The sequence below is a fragment of the Bacillus rossius genome, chromosome 10, assembly GCF_032445375.1.
Source record: "Bacillus rossius redtenbacheri isolate Brsri chromosome 10, Brsri_v3, whole genome shotgun sequence".
NCBI classification, from domain to species: Eukaryota; Metazoa; Arthropoda; class Insecta; order Phasmatodea; family Bacillidae; genus Bacillus; species Bacillus rossius.
In genome coordinates, this window is record NC_086337.1 from 27,506,150 (window position 1) to 27,521,136 (window position 14,987).

The 14,987-nt window shown below is 40.5% G+C and overlaps 1 protein-coding gene and 1 long non-coding RNA gene across 2 annotated transcripts in view; one reads left to right on the forward strand and one right to left on the reverse strand.

Moving 5' to 3' along the window:
- LOC134535890 (tachykinins) overlaps positions 1-14,987 on the reverse strand; it is a 352,147-nt gene that overhangs the window by 206,561 nt on the left and 130,599 nt on the right. The window lies entirely within an intron of this gene.
- The window catches only part of LOC134535891 (uncharacterized), a 324,926-nt gene that overhangs the window by 129,621 nt on the left and 180,318 nt on the right, over positions 1-14,987 (forward strand). The gene's annotated exons all lie outside the window — the stretch shown is intronic.

Sequence of the window (14,987 nt, forward strand, 5' to 3'; positions counted from 1 at the left end):
AATGAAATTGTTTTTATATATAGCTAATACAAATATTAACAAAAATTATATAAATGCACTTTATCTGAGATATTAACGGATAATTTTAGCTGCAACAAATTAAGTAACCACAAAAGAAGAATTCAACATAAAATTTCAAAAGTTCGTAACTACAAAAAAGCAAATCTGGCAAAAACGTTTGGGTGTACAAACATATATTATAAAAAGAAAAATACCAATGGCTTTTAATGAAATTATAAATTTCAAAGAAATAAACGTATTAAAAAATATATATGAACAAGATTTTCCAAAGAGCGTAAGCACAAAATTCAAAATATCATCAAAAGATTCCCAGTAACACAAGCAGTAATTAACTTAAGTTTAAAACCGCAATACGTTGATCAAACTACCATTCTGACACTACCGTATCATCATATCTTTTCGTAGACACTATTCGCACAACTTAAGCAGTTTTTAAGCCACGTTGCCTTTCAATTTACGTGTTTTTAGTTAACTCGATACAATGGTAATCATTTTGATAGCAAATATTTTTTAAAAATGTTTACACTACCAACGTTTTAGGCAGAGTACAAGTGGAGACAAAAAAAAATATATTACTAAAACTCAGATTGTCCTATATTTTCAACCTTATAAAACTTTTGATTTTCTATGCAATTTAGGATACGATAAAAAAGAAATCTGTTGAATGAGAGGCAAAATAATTTGCCACATGTTACTTCAAGAGTAGTCTACCCCATTAAAGAATTGCAGGCTGACACTAATTCCATGAGCCGTTTTTGCACGCGGTATATTATTAAACTTTATTCTCATATCAATGAACGTTAAATGATCACAATTTTTTAAAAAAGTGTTCTTAATTTTACCAAACGTTCTCTGGGGTGACGAGCAAGGCTTAACAGCAAGGGAAGCAGCTAAACTGAAACAGTGTTCCCGGCTATACAATTCCCCCTACAACGGGCAAACTGCCCGCATGACTGAGAAGTGGAGCGGGCTTGCATAACATGCAAGCGCTCTTTTTTTATTCTCACGCGTGTCTCTCGTCAGTAGAGATTCGCTTTGCAAAGACCACAAAGGATGACTGTCAAAAAAAAAATTGACGATTTCATTGTGTGGCTTGGCCTAAAACTGTACAAAAAAATGCGAGAAACACATAGGTGTATCATAGTCGGTATTGCGAAATTTTTAAAGTTACGATTTCCCCTTCCCCCCCTTCACAAATTGAAACTAGTAAATTTAAAGGGAATTAGGGAAAGAAAGGTCCACACACTTTCATTATGGTTGTTAGTGTGTACTGTCTGATTGTTTGTGTTTAATATCTGGTGACTTTTATAATGAAATAATCCCAGGAACCAGGTGGATGTTTTTTTATACATTCTGTTGCTCTTTAATCCAAGGTCTCCTCCTACGATCACGCTCAGGCACAATGAGACTAGAAGTTAGGGAGGTGATGCGTGCTTCTGAAATATTGATAATTGAAGCCCAAATGAGAACGAACTCTCACTCTCCTTTCCTATCTCGATAGCAAAACATGTTTGATGTGTAACATCTTGGATCTCAGTCTACGGCGCTTGGTAGGAGTAATTTCGTCAATGCGGCGAATTTCAAGGAACGGAAACGTGTGACAACCACTACGCTTCCATCTGTGGCGGGTGGCTCGAACCAAATTTCGCAAAGACAAAGGGAAACTTTATATTATAAACCGTTCAGTAAAGTTTTAAAAAGATAGCCAGTATTATATTAAAATTCCTTTTCAAAAATTATGTCCACAGCAGGGGTTTAAAATTATTCCAAGTCTTATTCTCTTTTATCGGAGCCGTTTCATTGTATAGTTTAAAATGTTGCTCTTCAAATCGAATAAATTGATATTAGACGTACGTAACTGCTCCGAAAGCGATTTCAATTGGCGATCACAGAAACAACGTGTGATTCACGTCCGGAAATGTACTTGAAAACTCATTTTGCGTATATTTATCATGCTCAGCATTTTTTTAAAAAGAATTCTACGTTATATTTCGCGACCAAGATCCGAGATATGTATTGTAAGTGTATTTGTAACATGAGAGCACATTAATTTGCTCGTTACCGAGGTTAGATGTTACACATCAATGGCGAGTACTGAAAGACTCGCTTACATTTTCTTTGCTTATAATTAAGTTTAGTGCTGATTCGTTTTTCTTTTCTTGGCGAGTTCCTTTCAAGTTATTTAATCACTTAAAGCATTAGCCCTTAAACGGCTGCGGTTTGTTTGAATTGCTAATCAGAGTGTATTCAGCTTCAAAACGGACACCCACTTGATAAGCCAGTACTGCCATGTATGCTCAGGCATTATGTGTATTTCCCGAGTCCCTGGAGCGTTTTCCACATCCCAATCCCCACCTGACAAATGCTACTTATTTAATGGTGTGTGTTTTAGAATCACCAGCTCTTCTTTTTTCACTTAACGTAAAGCAGGATACATCAAAAAGTTTCAATGTGTGGAGTCGGTAAAGCACACAAACCAAATTAAATAATTTCTACCACGATGTTTTGATTAATAAAAAATTGCTCGTACGTGCGGGCATTATTTGAAGCTTCAAAGTTTCACATTTCACAATCTAAAACTTCTTTAAAACTCTTTCGATTGAAAATTTTTTAATTATAAAATACGGCGCTGTGCGACAACAGTAGTGACAATAGTTTGGAAGTTTTATTGGGATAATGAAGATCGGGTTTTAAATTCCAGAAAAGCATTTATAAACTTCTGGGCCCAATAAAAAACTTTCGTTTTACTTAGAGTAGCATCACCGAACTGTGCTTGGAGTCTCTTCTCAATTTCACTTGACGTCGCACCTTCGTTGGAGAGAAAACGAATAAAAACGCCTCCCGCAACTGCCGCTGGTACTGTCTCAGCGACACTGACATGGACGTGATTGTGAGGGTCGTGTGAATACTTGTCCCCTCTCTCTTCCCCTCGCCAATGCGCCACTCACCTCACTCCTCGAGTCGAACGAACCAAATTCCGGTTTATATTTGAATGACCCCCGTAGGACACTTGAATTACAACGCTCTCACAAGCCTAACAACAGCTCAGACAACACAAAACTACGTACATCAGACAAGCTAGCCGATCTAACTGGCGGGGAGTATGCTATTTTCCCCCACCGTACATAAGAACGTAGTTCATCTAGCTTTACGCAACAAAACACACCTTAAGTCACTCTTCAGGCCCGAGTGCCAACTCATCCAGCAAAACACGCGTCCCGTCCGTTGATCCAAGTGATGCTACCAAAGTGTGGGGTGCATCTGGAGATGAAGTGCACAGAGCGAGTTACAGGAACTTCGCTTTGTGTCCTCACACACGCTTAATACCCAGATGGCAGTATGATGGATCTGCAGCGGTAGTGTCCACTATCTGTCTGTCTGTCTGTGCCTGATGACGGTTAAAATTGTTGGTCCCCGAAATGTCGAAACTGTTTTGTCTTTGGAAACATACTGTGTTCTTATGGGCCGTCGTCGTTGTGTTGTGTTTAGTTTCATCCCCGTGTACCTTTATCGCTGTCTTGTCTAAGGTCATTGTTTGTCTAATTTTTTCTTTCTTGTTGCAGCTGTCTCGTCTTGCCCAGTCCATTGTGTTCGTCTGTGCCGTGATATATTTTTCCTGACTAATTCCTTCCACGTAATTATCTGCGATGTCTGTGCGTTCACACATTTGACATCGACTGATTTTGGCTGGTTTTTCTGTGAGTTAGTGTATTCATCTTTCTTGTCCATTATTGTAGTTTCTCTATGGCATGCATTGAAAACCAGGTATGGCGTTTTGACCATAAAAATGTTAAACAATAGTTATAATGTATTGAAAACATGTATATAAAACAATTAGCTGTAAGGAGCAAAAAAAACCGCTCTAATGGGGAAGAAATAAAACACGCCTCTAGTGTTACAAAGGCTTCAGCGCGATATGATACACTCGCTCAGTGTGAAGTACGACTAGAGTGAGTTTGGGCTCTGCTCAACCCTTACCGACTGTAAAGAAGTTACTCTTCGGAAGGCATCCGTTTCTTTTTTTCTCTCTATTTTTTCGGCCTGTCTGCCTTGAGGCTGATTGATCAAGAGAAGATGTCACGTGTCTGTCCCCTCTACAGCGCACTCTACGGAATTCCGCTGTGTGTGTTCGCTCTCCTTGCGGCGAGAAGCGGCCATTTTGTCGTGTCGCGGCCATTTTGTCGAGTCGCAGCTGTCGTCGCCTGGAGCGCGACAGCACTTTCCACCCGTGCGTGCGTGCGTGTGTGTTCGTGCGTGTCCGCGCCAGTTCGGGTGAAGTCGCTCCCGTAATTGCGGAAGGGAGGGGGGAAGGGAAGCCTCTGATGTTCCCGTTGCTCTTCGCCAGCGCTACCTGTCGACTACAATTGTAAATCCCGCCGCGGGTGACGCTATCTGGAACTGTTTGTGTGTGCGCGCGCGCGCGCGCACTTCGACGTAAAAGATTAATGCGCCCCAGGCTCCTTCCTTTAGCAGTATCGTGAAACACCCACGTTCAATCAATTTATGATGCTCTCTGTAGTATTTTTTTGTTGTTGTGTTTTTGGCGGTTTTTCGCAGCAATCCCGAGAGTGCTGAGCTCGTGAACGTTGATAACTTAGTTTCGGCACACAAGGCGCGTGTTGCGACGCAATGCAATTTTTTTATGGAACAGAAATATTTAAGTAAAATTACAGATATTTGTAAATTTGTACGTTAACGTGGAAACAATTGTATCACTACAAAACGGTGATCGCAGCAATACCGTGCCCTGAATAGCTTTCAAGTATTACCCATGCACCTTAATAAGCATGATACAAAAAAAAGTAAAATTAGTGATGATTCGATTATCTTTTCAATGATTTAAAAAATATTTATGCTTGAGTGAAAAATCAAATAAAAAAAATAGTGCACTAATTTTAGTAGTCAGGCTATCCATATTATATTATTATTTGTTTAAAAGTGTGAAACTAATTATTAATTCTTATATAGTCTGTATCGTAATATTAGGCGGCATTGTATCATTCTAAATTTATAAAACACTTTCTGTAGCATTCTTGCGATTTTATGAGTGTACCAGTTTTTTTTTTTTCGAATACCAACTTGTAGCGACATCTGTACCAACATCTTGTGGCTACATCTAACCTCCCTGCTAAGGGGCTTGGGTACATCTCCATTTCCGGGCGCCTGTGGAATTGCAGAGTCACGGTTTGTGGGGGAAAGGAAGGGGGGAGGTTTGTGCTTCGTTTGGCTCGCTCCGGGGCCGTAATACATTATTTCCGTTGTACCAGGGCCGGCGAGTTCCGTCAAGCGACGCTAGAAAGGGGTGTAAGACGAGGGGGGAGAGGGGCGGGAAGCCGCCACCCCGCGCGGTTTTCCATTCTTCCTTCGACCAACTGCCGCTCCCCCCCCTCCTAACACACCCCTATTCCCCTCGCGTGAAGAAACCGGCGAGATTTCTTACGACGTGGCGTACGCTCCACGCCAGCTAGCCTCCTACTGTACAGTCTGTGTCATGTCATTTGTCCGCTCACACTGCTGAAGGGAGGACACTGGGTTGAAATGTATTTTGGCCCTTTTTTTTTTGTCTCAACGTACGGAAATATGAACTTCGAAATTGTGTGCGTCTGTAGGCCGAGCCAAAGAAAAAAAGGGAGGGGTATTTGTAAGAGCGGGACTCATAAACAGCTGGCGCCATCGGAGTCTACCGAACATTTAAGGGCTCCGCCTACCCGGGCACATACGGTGCGCAGAGCTTCAGGAAAAACAACGCGATTTCAAAACTGCTCAACATATCCGAGTGGGGTCTGCTTACGAAAAGCATTTAAAGGTTCGCTGAGGGCCGAAAAGTACTTTTGATTTTGGATTAAGTTTTCAAACTGTATTTCTAGCTTAAACGCATGTTTTCAGAGTAATAAATTTTTAGGCGTAAAACAACCGGTTCAGATTCTTTAAAGCACTTAAGGGACTTGCATTACACCTTTATCTTCATTTCTCAGCCATATCATGTTACGGTCACCGCTCAAATTTCACAGTTATCCTGTGACGAGGAGAAGACTGCGCGTCAGTTCACAGCCTTGCGCTTAGAGGCGACACCACGCTAGAAGCACCGGCGAGCGTCGCACTTAACATCCAGCCTCACTAACACACACGCACCCCTGACGAGGCGGGCCCCTTAACGCTCGGGGGACAGCGAGAAGGGGAACGTTCAGGAGGTGACCAGGATAGTGTTCGCATTACACGTACACTTGCATGTTCGCGCGAATGTATACGTGCACGCATTCTTACACGTCTATCCGTGAAGCTTCGCTTCTGTCATCCGTGGCGGCCACAAATGCATGTCTTCATGCCACGTGTTCATTGGTTCGACTTCTTGTCTGTCCGTTCGTTACAAAATTTCGCAATAAAATTTTTGACGTGACAATGTCTAATTAATCGATGAACGCCGGCTGCACGTACGAAAAAGTGTCCCGTTACGATGTGTCCCGTTACGCTCATTTCACGCTTGCGCCGCATCTATCTCTCTTCCACTCCATTGGAACAACCATCGATTTGACATTTTCGAGGCACATTAAACTTGAAACACTCCCTTTCGTTTCCTACTTTTCCTATCATCGTCCTATCCTTAACAGAATAACACAATAACATTTAGTTAAAATAATCTCTTCGTTAAAGTAATAAACATATTTGAATTAATGAGTGAAAATAAAAGTAAATTTATCAATTAAATTGTAGATTTCATTTCACTCATTTTTTGTATCCATACAAAATAGTGATAATTCAATAAAAATGATTCAATTTTATTCATAAAAGTATGCAATCATTTCATCAATGTTTTGTTATGACGTTGTCACGTTAAACTATCGTCCGTAAACCGACTTTACAGATAACCAATTATTTTTAATTAACTTCCCGATGGGCTAGATAATTGAAACTTTAAACATATCTTAGAACTGTATGACAGTCCACACGCGAGACTAAAAATCAGAAAATAATTATTTAAATAGAAAAAAATTAATATAACACGTTTTTAAAACGGACTAAACGTAGACATTAAATAAATTATTCTCGCCCCATACAGACTGTCCTGAAAATTTGTTATTGTGAATTTTTAATACCTATGAAAATACTTGTAAGATTAAATACAAACAAAAAGAAATGGGGCGCATGGGATAGATATTAGCTGTCGTTGAGAAAACTCACACAACAGTTCATATCATTTGCAGTGAAATAAAATTGTTAGTGACGTGTGAATTATCCATGCATCAATTATCTATTGCATGGGCCCCACGTTTATCGTTTTAAATCTTACACTTTTTTTTCATGGGTATTAAAAATTTACAATAAAAAAATTTTTCAGGACACAATGTATGGGGTTAGGAGAAATTACTATTTTTCTTCTTCTTTTTGGTTGGTTTTGAAAGCTTTGTGTGTTAACATTTTTATTTAATTAATTTTTTTTTTTCCAATTGGTCGAATTGAATATTGTTTGCAGACGAGCCAGAATGTAGCGCGAGGGGACATCTGCATTAATCGTGCTGTATGGTGGTGATAGGGAAGTTTTGTCCCGTGGGTTGGCCCAGGTGACGAACGAGCCGGCGAAGTGAGTCCCATGCGGGGGGGGGGGGGGGGTGGCGACCCCCTGGGGGCGCCGGAGGTAATGGCGCCAGATGCGGCGGCTGAAATATTCAGCGAGCATTAGAGGCGAGTCCTGTGGGTTTTATACCCCCTCCCGCCTCTCTCCAACCACGAGAGCCCGCCCCCACCCCGACGCCTTCCATTGTGCCGGCGGAACGAACCTTGCCGTGCAAAATTATAGTCTCCTCCCCCATTTTCCTTCCCCCCCCCCTTTCCCACACCGAGGCTCGACATCATCTGGCCCTGGACACGCGCCCAAGTCAAATGCTTCACCAGAGAGAAAAAAAAAGTTTTGTTTTCAGATAAAATGTACTAACTTTGTTGGTATGCGTGCCATCTTCTTTTAGGGTCACGTACCACGTATGTACCAACCGAACACTGCCTTGGTTGGCACTCCAAAACCAACATCTTTCTGACATCGTCGAGAATGAATTATTTCAGTTATGACCGTTAAAAATAGCTATTTGCCGTTTTTTTTAGAATTAGTTATTTGTCAGTTCTAGCGGCCTTTAATTCATTTTCATGTATTCAGCGATTGCGCAAGCTAAAAACTATTCATAGGTTTTTTAAAAAAAATACAGTTGCTTAAATATTTTTTCTTTGATAAATTTTTCTGTTTATCAAAATATATGAAACTATTTATGCTTGACATTGGTAACATATTTATTTTTAAACTTATTTTTATAATATAAGTTCTGTTTGGTAGTTCAAATTAAAATAATTGCGTCAACAAAGAAAACCCAATCCATATTTGTTATTATTTGTTTATAAATGTGAAGGTAATCCTTAATCAGTCTATAGTCTGTATCGTATTTAGGCGAGATAATATAATACATTATTTTTTAAAACACATTGCATAGTATTCATGCAATTGCATTCATGTATACAATTGTTTGTACTGTGAGAGAGTCTTTCAGTAGGTACTATCCGGTGACACGTGACATTTAACCTCGGCCATGAATTCGTATCACCAACTATGTTTTAACACGACACGAATTTTAACACAACACTTATATAAATTATTAGATTCATATTATAAATTATAATTTGTTATGTCACAACGTATTTATGAGGTATTAGAAAAGCCACGTGGAAATGCGTCGCGCTGTTCAAGGCTGCGGATAGCGAAACTAACGGTAAACAGCTGTCTTCATTCTCTCTCTTTCTCTCTTCAAACACCATGGAAATGTTTGCGCCCGCTGACATACTTTCTGTTACACGTTTCCTCCAAGTCCCCAAACCCCCGCATGGTAGACTCTTTTCTACTCTGTCCAACTCTTCTTCCAGATCCATCCTTCTGTCTCCCGTAAGCTTCCTGCTTGATTTTAATGCATGGAATTTTTGCATCCCGCATGTCAGAGCCCAAGGGTTTTCCCTGTGTCTATGCAGGTTTTACCTGGGCCCAACTTATCTAGTTTTAGTCTAGTATAGTCAGTGAGGGGAGTTAGTCATGGCGCCAATCGCTGCCATGGCTGGCCAATCCCCCTCCTAGCACACGATGCATGCTAACCCTCTTGCATGGCTAACCCCTGTATGATTAGAGCGTATGGGCTTCGGCCTGAGACGCACTTAGTCTCCCTCCCTTCACACGGAACCCTCCCCAACACACTTAGTTTTTAGTTAGGTTAGGGGAAAAAAATTCACGTTTCCGTCGCATTCACGAAATCGCTCCCGCCAGATGCCGTATGCCGAGAGCTGGGATGCAGTGCGTCGAAACTTTCAAACCTGAGACAAGTCACAACACGCAGACCACCGAAATGACTTTTCCTTCGGGAAACTTGAAGGGCGTGTTTCGCCGCGTGCCCGCTTGGGGCGCCACCGCCGCTCATGAAGCGGTGTCACGGAACAGTTTGGTCCGCCTTGGGCCGGGTCGATCAGCGGTGACCCGGCGATGAAAATTGCGGCGTTAGGACCCCCCCCCCTCTTTTTTTTTTACCGACGCGTTCGTGCTCGCGTTCGCCCGAACCCAGAGGGGGGCCCCGTTAGCACGATTACATGGCCAGTGTGTGAAGCGTTTTTTTTCTTTCCCAGCTAGGTAATCGTTGCGCCGTGCTAGCCAGGCGCCCGAAACATCGGCTGAAGTTTTAGTGTTTGCCTTCTAGAAACAGTTTCAATGACTATATTGACGTGACAATGTCTAATAAATCGATTAACGCCGGCTACACGCACGAAAAAGTGTCCCACTACGGATGTCCCACTACGGATGTGACGTGTTTGCTCATTGTACGCATGCACGGCATCTCTCTTCCTCTCGATTGGAACAACCATCGATTTGACTTTTCAATCATATTTTCATCGTTTGAATAATTAATATTATGTAATTTAACGATCGTCCACCGATTTTCAGCACAATTGGTACGGTTATTTAAAAGTAATGTTTAATATTGAAGTACGTTTTGAACCAACAATGGTGTTTTACAGTTACACATAATAATTCAAATTACACCCGGGATCTTTTGCACAATGTTTTAAAAAATATTGTAACACATTATAAATAAGTTTGGTGTATTTGGGATGCGTATTTGTTATCAAATCATGTTATAAAAGCGAAATAATATTATTCCCCTACCCTGAAAAAAAGTTTATATATATATATATATATATATATATATATATATATATATATATATATATATATGTCATTTGAAACAATATACTTTCATGTATGGCCTCGTGGTCTTGCGGTCAGCGTCGCAAACTTTCATTCTCAAAGGATGTCGGATCGAATCCTGGCAGGTGTAATTTTTTTCTTTTGTACTTCTAAAAATATACGGCGCACGCAACATTTCAGTAGTAATAAATATATTTGAATTAATGAATTAATGCAACTAAAAGTAAATTTATTAATTAAATTGTACATTTCATTTCACTCCTTTGTATCCATACAATATAGTGATAATTCAATAAAAATGATTCAAATTTAAAAAAAAATTCTTCCTCAAAGAATATAATATTTTTAATGCCTAAATGGTTTGGTTGCAGAAGCCTATTACGGCTCAGTCTCAGGCCGAATATGATATTTCCTTTTCTTCTGGATAAATCATTTCATCAATGTTTTGTTATGACGTTGTCACGTTAAACTATCGTCCGTAAACCGACTTTAAAGACAACCAATTTTTTTTTATGAAAGTGGCTGTTTTTAACGGCGGAGATTCTAAACACGTACTTACTTGCCATCATATGACGTTATTAAGAACCATTTCCAAAATATTTTTTTGGCGAGGGTTAGAAAAGTGACTTCATCTACGTCACAACATGATGGCGTCTCCTGGCAATTCCTTACTCCATGTCTACACCTTTGTTCGCACGTTTGTGTGCGAGAACACCATTGATAGCTGTGGTGGAAGCACAAACAATGCAGCTATACCAACCACTGTTCAGTGTTCTTTTACAGTCTACACGGCCTCAATTTTATCTCGACAGTAAAACGATTAACATAAAAGTCACTCGTTATGCGCCAAATTACTTCTCCCACCGAACAACTAGCAACTGAACCTGTGGCAGTGACCCGGGAGGTAGTGACAGGGTTGGAGGGAAGACTATTTCACAGACGAGAGAGCCACACCCGAAGTTCCCCGAAGTTCATGCTCGCTTTTTTTTTCCCCGTTCTATCTCATTGTATAAACCGGTAACTGCTCCGGTTACCAGCCTGGACAGCTGGGAGAGGTTGGGTAGGCCTCCACCGGACCGCGGGTTCGCTGGGTGATTGAGGAGTCCCAATATGAGGCGGGAGACTGGGGCAGGCGCCAGAAGTGATGACAACTCCAGAGGGCTAAGGGAGCATCCAACTTGCTGGTGAGCTGAGTGGAGTAGGGGCCAGGAGGTGGTGCATAAGCTGGGATGGGTAGCCTCAGCCTCTGTGTATAGCCAAAAGCTCTAACGCTCTTCCTGGTTGTGTATGCGGCGTGATCCGCATCCATGCCCATGGGGGCCCCAGCCTGGACGTCCTTATAGGATATGAAGGCTGGGTCATCAAATAGGAGGAGAGATCCTCAAAACTTGTATAAACCGATGTGGCATTAAATTTTGCGGTCGATTAGGATAGGTTAGCTACATTATAAATACTTTAAACCATTGTGGATGGTTGGTTATATTAGGTAAGTATAGCTACATTAAAAATACTGTAAAATCATTTTATGGTTGCTTAGCAAATAACTTTTTAATATGTAGCTATCCAGGGCTAGGAAACCGTTTACATGATTTCACAGTATCTTTAATGTAGCTATCCTAACCTAATCAACCGTCCACAATGTTTTAAAGTATTTATAATGTAGCTAACCTAACCTAATTGACCATTAGTTATCATGAGTTACAATGAACAAAAAAAAAACCGAATATGCACGATCAGGCGTTTGGCTCTCTCGTCTGTGAAAAGGCGGCTTCCCCAGGGTCGGTGACCCTGCGCTAGCAACGGCGGATCGCATTCATGTGAACATTAACAGCCACTCAACGCTATGCTGTTAAGAAACGATGATACGCTTGCGCACCGTATCTACGAGCGTTTCCGGTTTTCGGTAAAACGCTTCACCGTAAAAAAAAATGGATGTGCGTGTACTTATGTGCGGGCGTTAGAATTTACGCATACTTGGTATTATAAAAAAACTGCCCTTTTTTGTACGCAAATAATTAATAGAAATACAATTATAAAATGACAAGTGATATAAATACGGTTTCTAAAGTATAAATTCAAATTTAAAAAATAAATTCTCAAAATTCAATATTAATATAAACACGTGTATAAAATAAATTAATCCGTTTAATAAAATAATAGAGATAAATTTTAATTGATAATTAAAATTAATAAATATGCTGATTCTATATTTTAATTTATTTATTAAGTAATAATGTAGTAACCTTTCATTTATATTGAAAATAAATTATACACACGGTAACATAACCTGTCTTATATAAATAAACTTGAAAAAGTTTATAAACATATTTTATATTACTAATATTCACAATAAGTAAAATGTTTTAATAATATAGACCAGTATTCAATATAAATATAAAATTTAAAAGCACATGTATGATTGTTATTTGTATGTAGCATTTTTTTCCCTGTGAAAATTTCATTGTACGATGCGCGCACTTAATAGAAATTCACTCTCTCTTTTTTTTTCTTTTCAAAAACTGGTTCCAAGAAGTATAACTAAAAATAAATGGGTGCACGACCTACAAATTCAAAAGAGGTGGAACTTCAAACTCATAAAATCCTCTTGAAAGGAAATACAAGATATGCAATAATTTACTGGATCGATAAGACTAAACAATAAAGCACAAGATGAAGTTCGTGATTGTAACCAGAGGCAACCGTCCAGGGCTCCGCTCGCTACAGCGACAGTCTGTCCAACTTTCTCGTGTGACAAAATACCGTCAGATTTGAATCGCTAATAACTACGAGGCAAGCAATGCGTCAGAAACGGTTTGAGCCCACACAACGGATAGATCATGTCTGACACGTGTTCGTCGCGCATCATTTGTTTTGCCCGTGACGTCATCTTTTATCGCTGTCGAGCTCATCTTGTGCATAGCGAGGCGCTTATGCTTTAGCTACCACAGACCCTTGCTGCATGCTGTTGCATTAAAGAGACCTATAGTTAAATTACATATTAACACGAAACACTTGTTATGATTTTATCCGGAAGTTTTCATGAAAAATCTACGGCACGTAACCGAACTACGCCTTCCCCTGGATTTTTTATTTTCCTTCTTTATCTATTATTCTGTTTACAAATATTAACATTAAGGAAAAAAAGGAACATTAATTGGATATTACAATGTTATTTAAAGTACTGGCTAATACCTATCTCAAAGATTGCAAGTATTTATAAAGCTTACTGGGAGAATACTTTATTCAAGAATGACTATCAAAATGTCTTAAGATAAACTACCATATATCGTAATAGGACAATTTGATCACTAATACAGAAATATACGTACGCTCCACGCCACCAGGTTCGCTCTCATCACTGGTCTCGCATGTTTCTTAACGAGTTTTGCAAATTGTCCCTGTTGCACAATATTTGAAACTACCATAAAAACCACGGTCGAAATTGGAGTTCCAGATTCTCTTGAAAAGTCCATTAAAAGAGTTAGTTTTCCCGTATTTTCCGGGCGAAGGCCTGAGGGCCATTCCACACCGTCCATAGGCGCCGTGTGAAGGCTCCTTTTGAAAAAAAACAATCACGCCCCAGTAAAAGCAAATGACCCATGGCCACCGCAGAGTGAAGGGCCCGCAGATGATCGTAACAAACACGGCGAACGAGAAACGTGTCTTGAGCTTCCACGTCATTCGCTATCACCGCTGTAACCGCTATTTCCTCTTCATCACTTCCAGTGGCGGATCCGAGGGGGGGGGGGGCACTAGGGGCAAGTGCCCCCCCCCCCCCCCCCCGCAAAATCAGTTGTCTGCTACATTAATATTGCCGACAAAAATGATTGTTTCTGAAACCAATAAAATATTTAAAATATAATTAATGAATTTCTTGTAGAATCATAAAATCTGGTGGTTGGATGTTATGTGTTGTAGTGTGAGTAGATTAAATACAAATTTAGTAATTTTAAGACATTTTTTTCTCTGGCTATTCTGAAATCCTAGAGTGTCCCCCCTCCGAGGTGAACCTCTGGATCCGCCGCTGATCACTTCGCACCTTGCTCCTGAGCGAGTGTTCGGCTGGACTTGCCCCGCCCCGCCGGCGAGAAGGCGTTGGGGTTGGTCGATGGCGCGCGCGAGGGTTTCTGGCGTTCCGGACTCCCGCGTCGCGCGGAATCTGCCTGCCCTCGTCGTAACCGCGCGGGGGGTGAGTGGTTGTTGCTAGGTGGTTCGTCCACCGCCGAGACACGAACCACTCTGAAGGAAGGCGTCCGTGCCGCGACGAACACACGTGTCGTGAGTCGGGGAGTCCGCTAGAGGAAGGTCATGTAATTACATTGTGTGAAAACCAATACAATATGTCTGTTTATGGAAAGCATTTAAGAATATGCTGATAGCGGATGAATAGCTCTGTTTTCTAGAAAGCTGTTTTTTTTGACATGACAACGTCTAATAAATCGATGAACGCCGGCTGCACGCACGAAAAAGTGTCCCGTTACGCTGTGTCCCGTTACGCTCATTGTACGCTTCCGCCGCATCTATCTCTCTTCCACTCGATTGGAACAACCATCGATTTGACTTTTTCGAGGCACATCAAACTTGAAACACTCCCATTCGTTTCCTACTTTTCATATCACCGTCGTATCCTTAACAGAATAACACAGATTGGAAGAAGTTAAATAGCAAACATGTATAAAAGTTATAGTTAAAATAAGCTCTTCGTTAAATTAATAATCATATTTGAATTAATGAGTGCAAA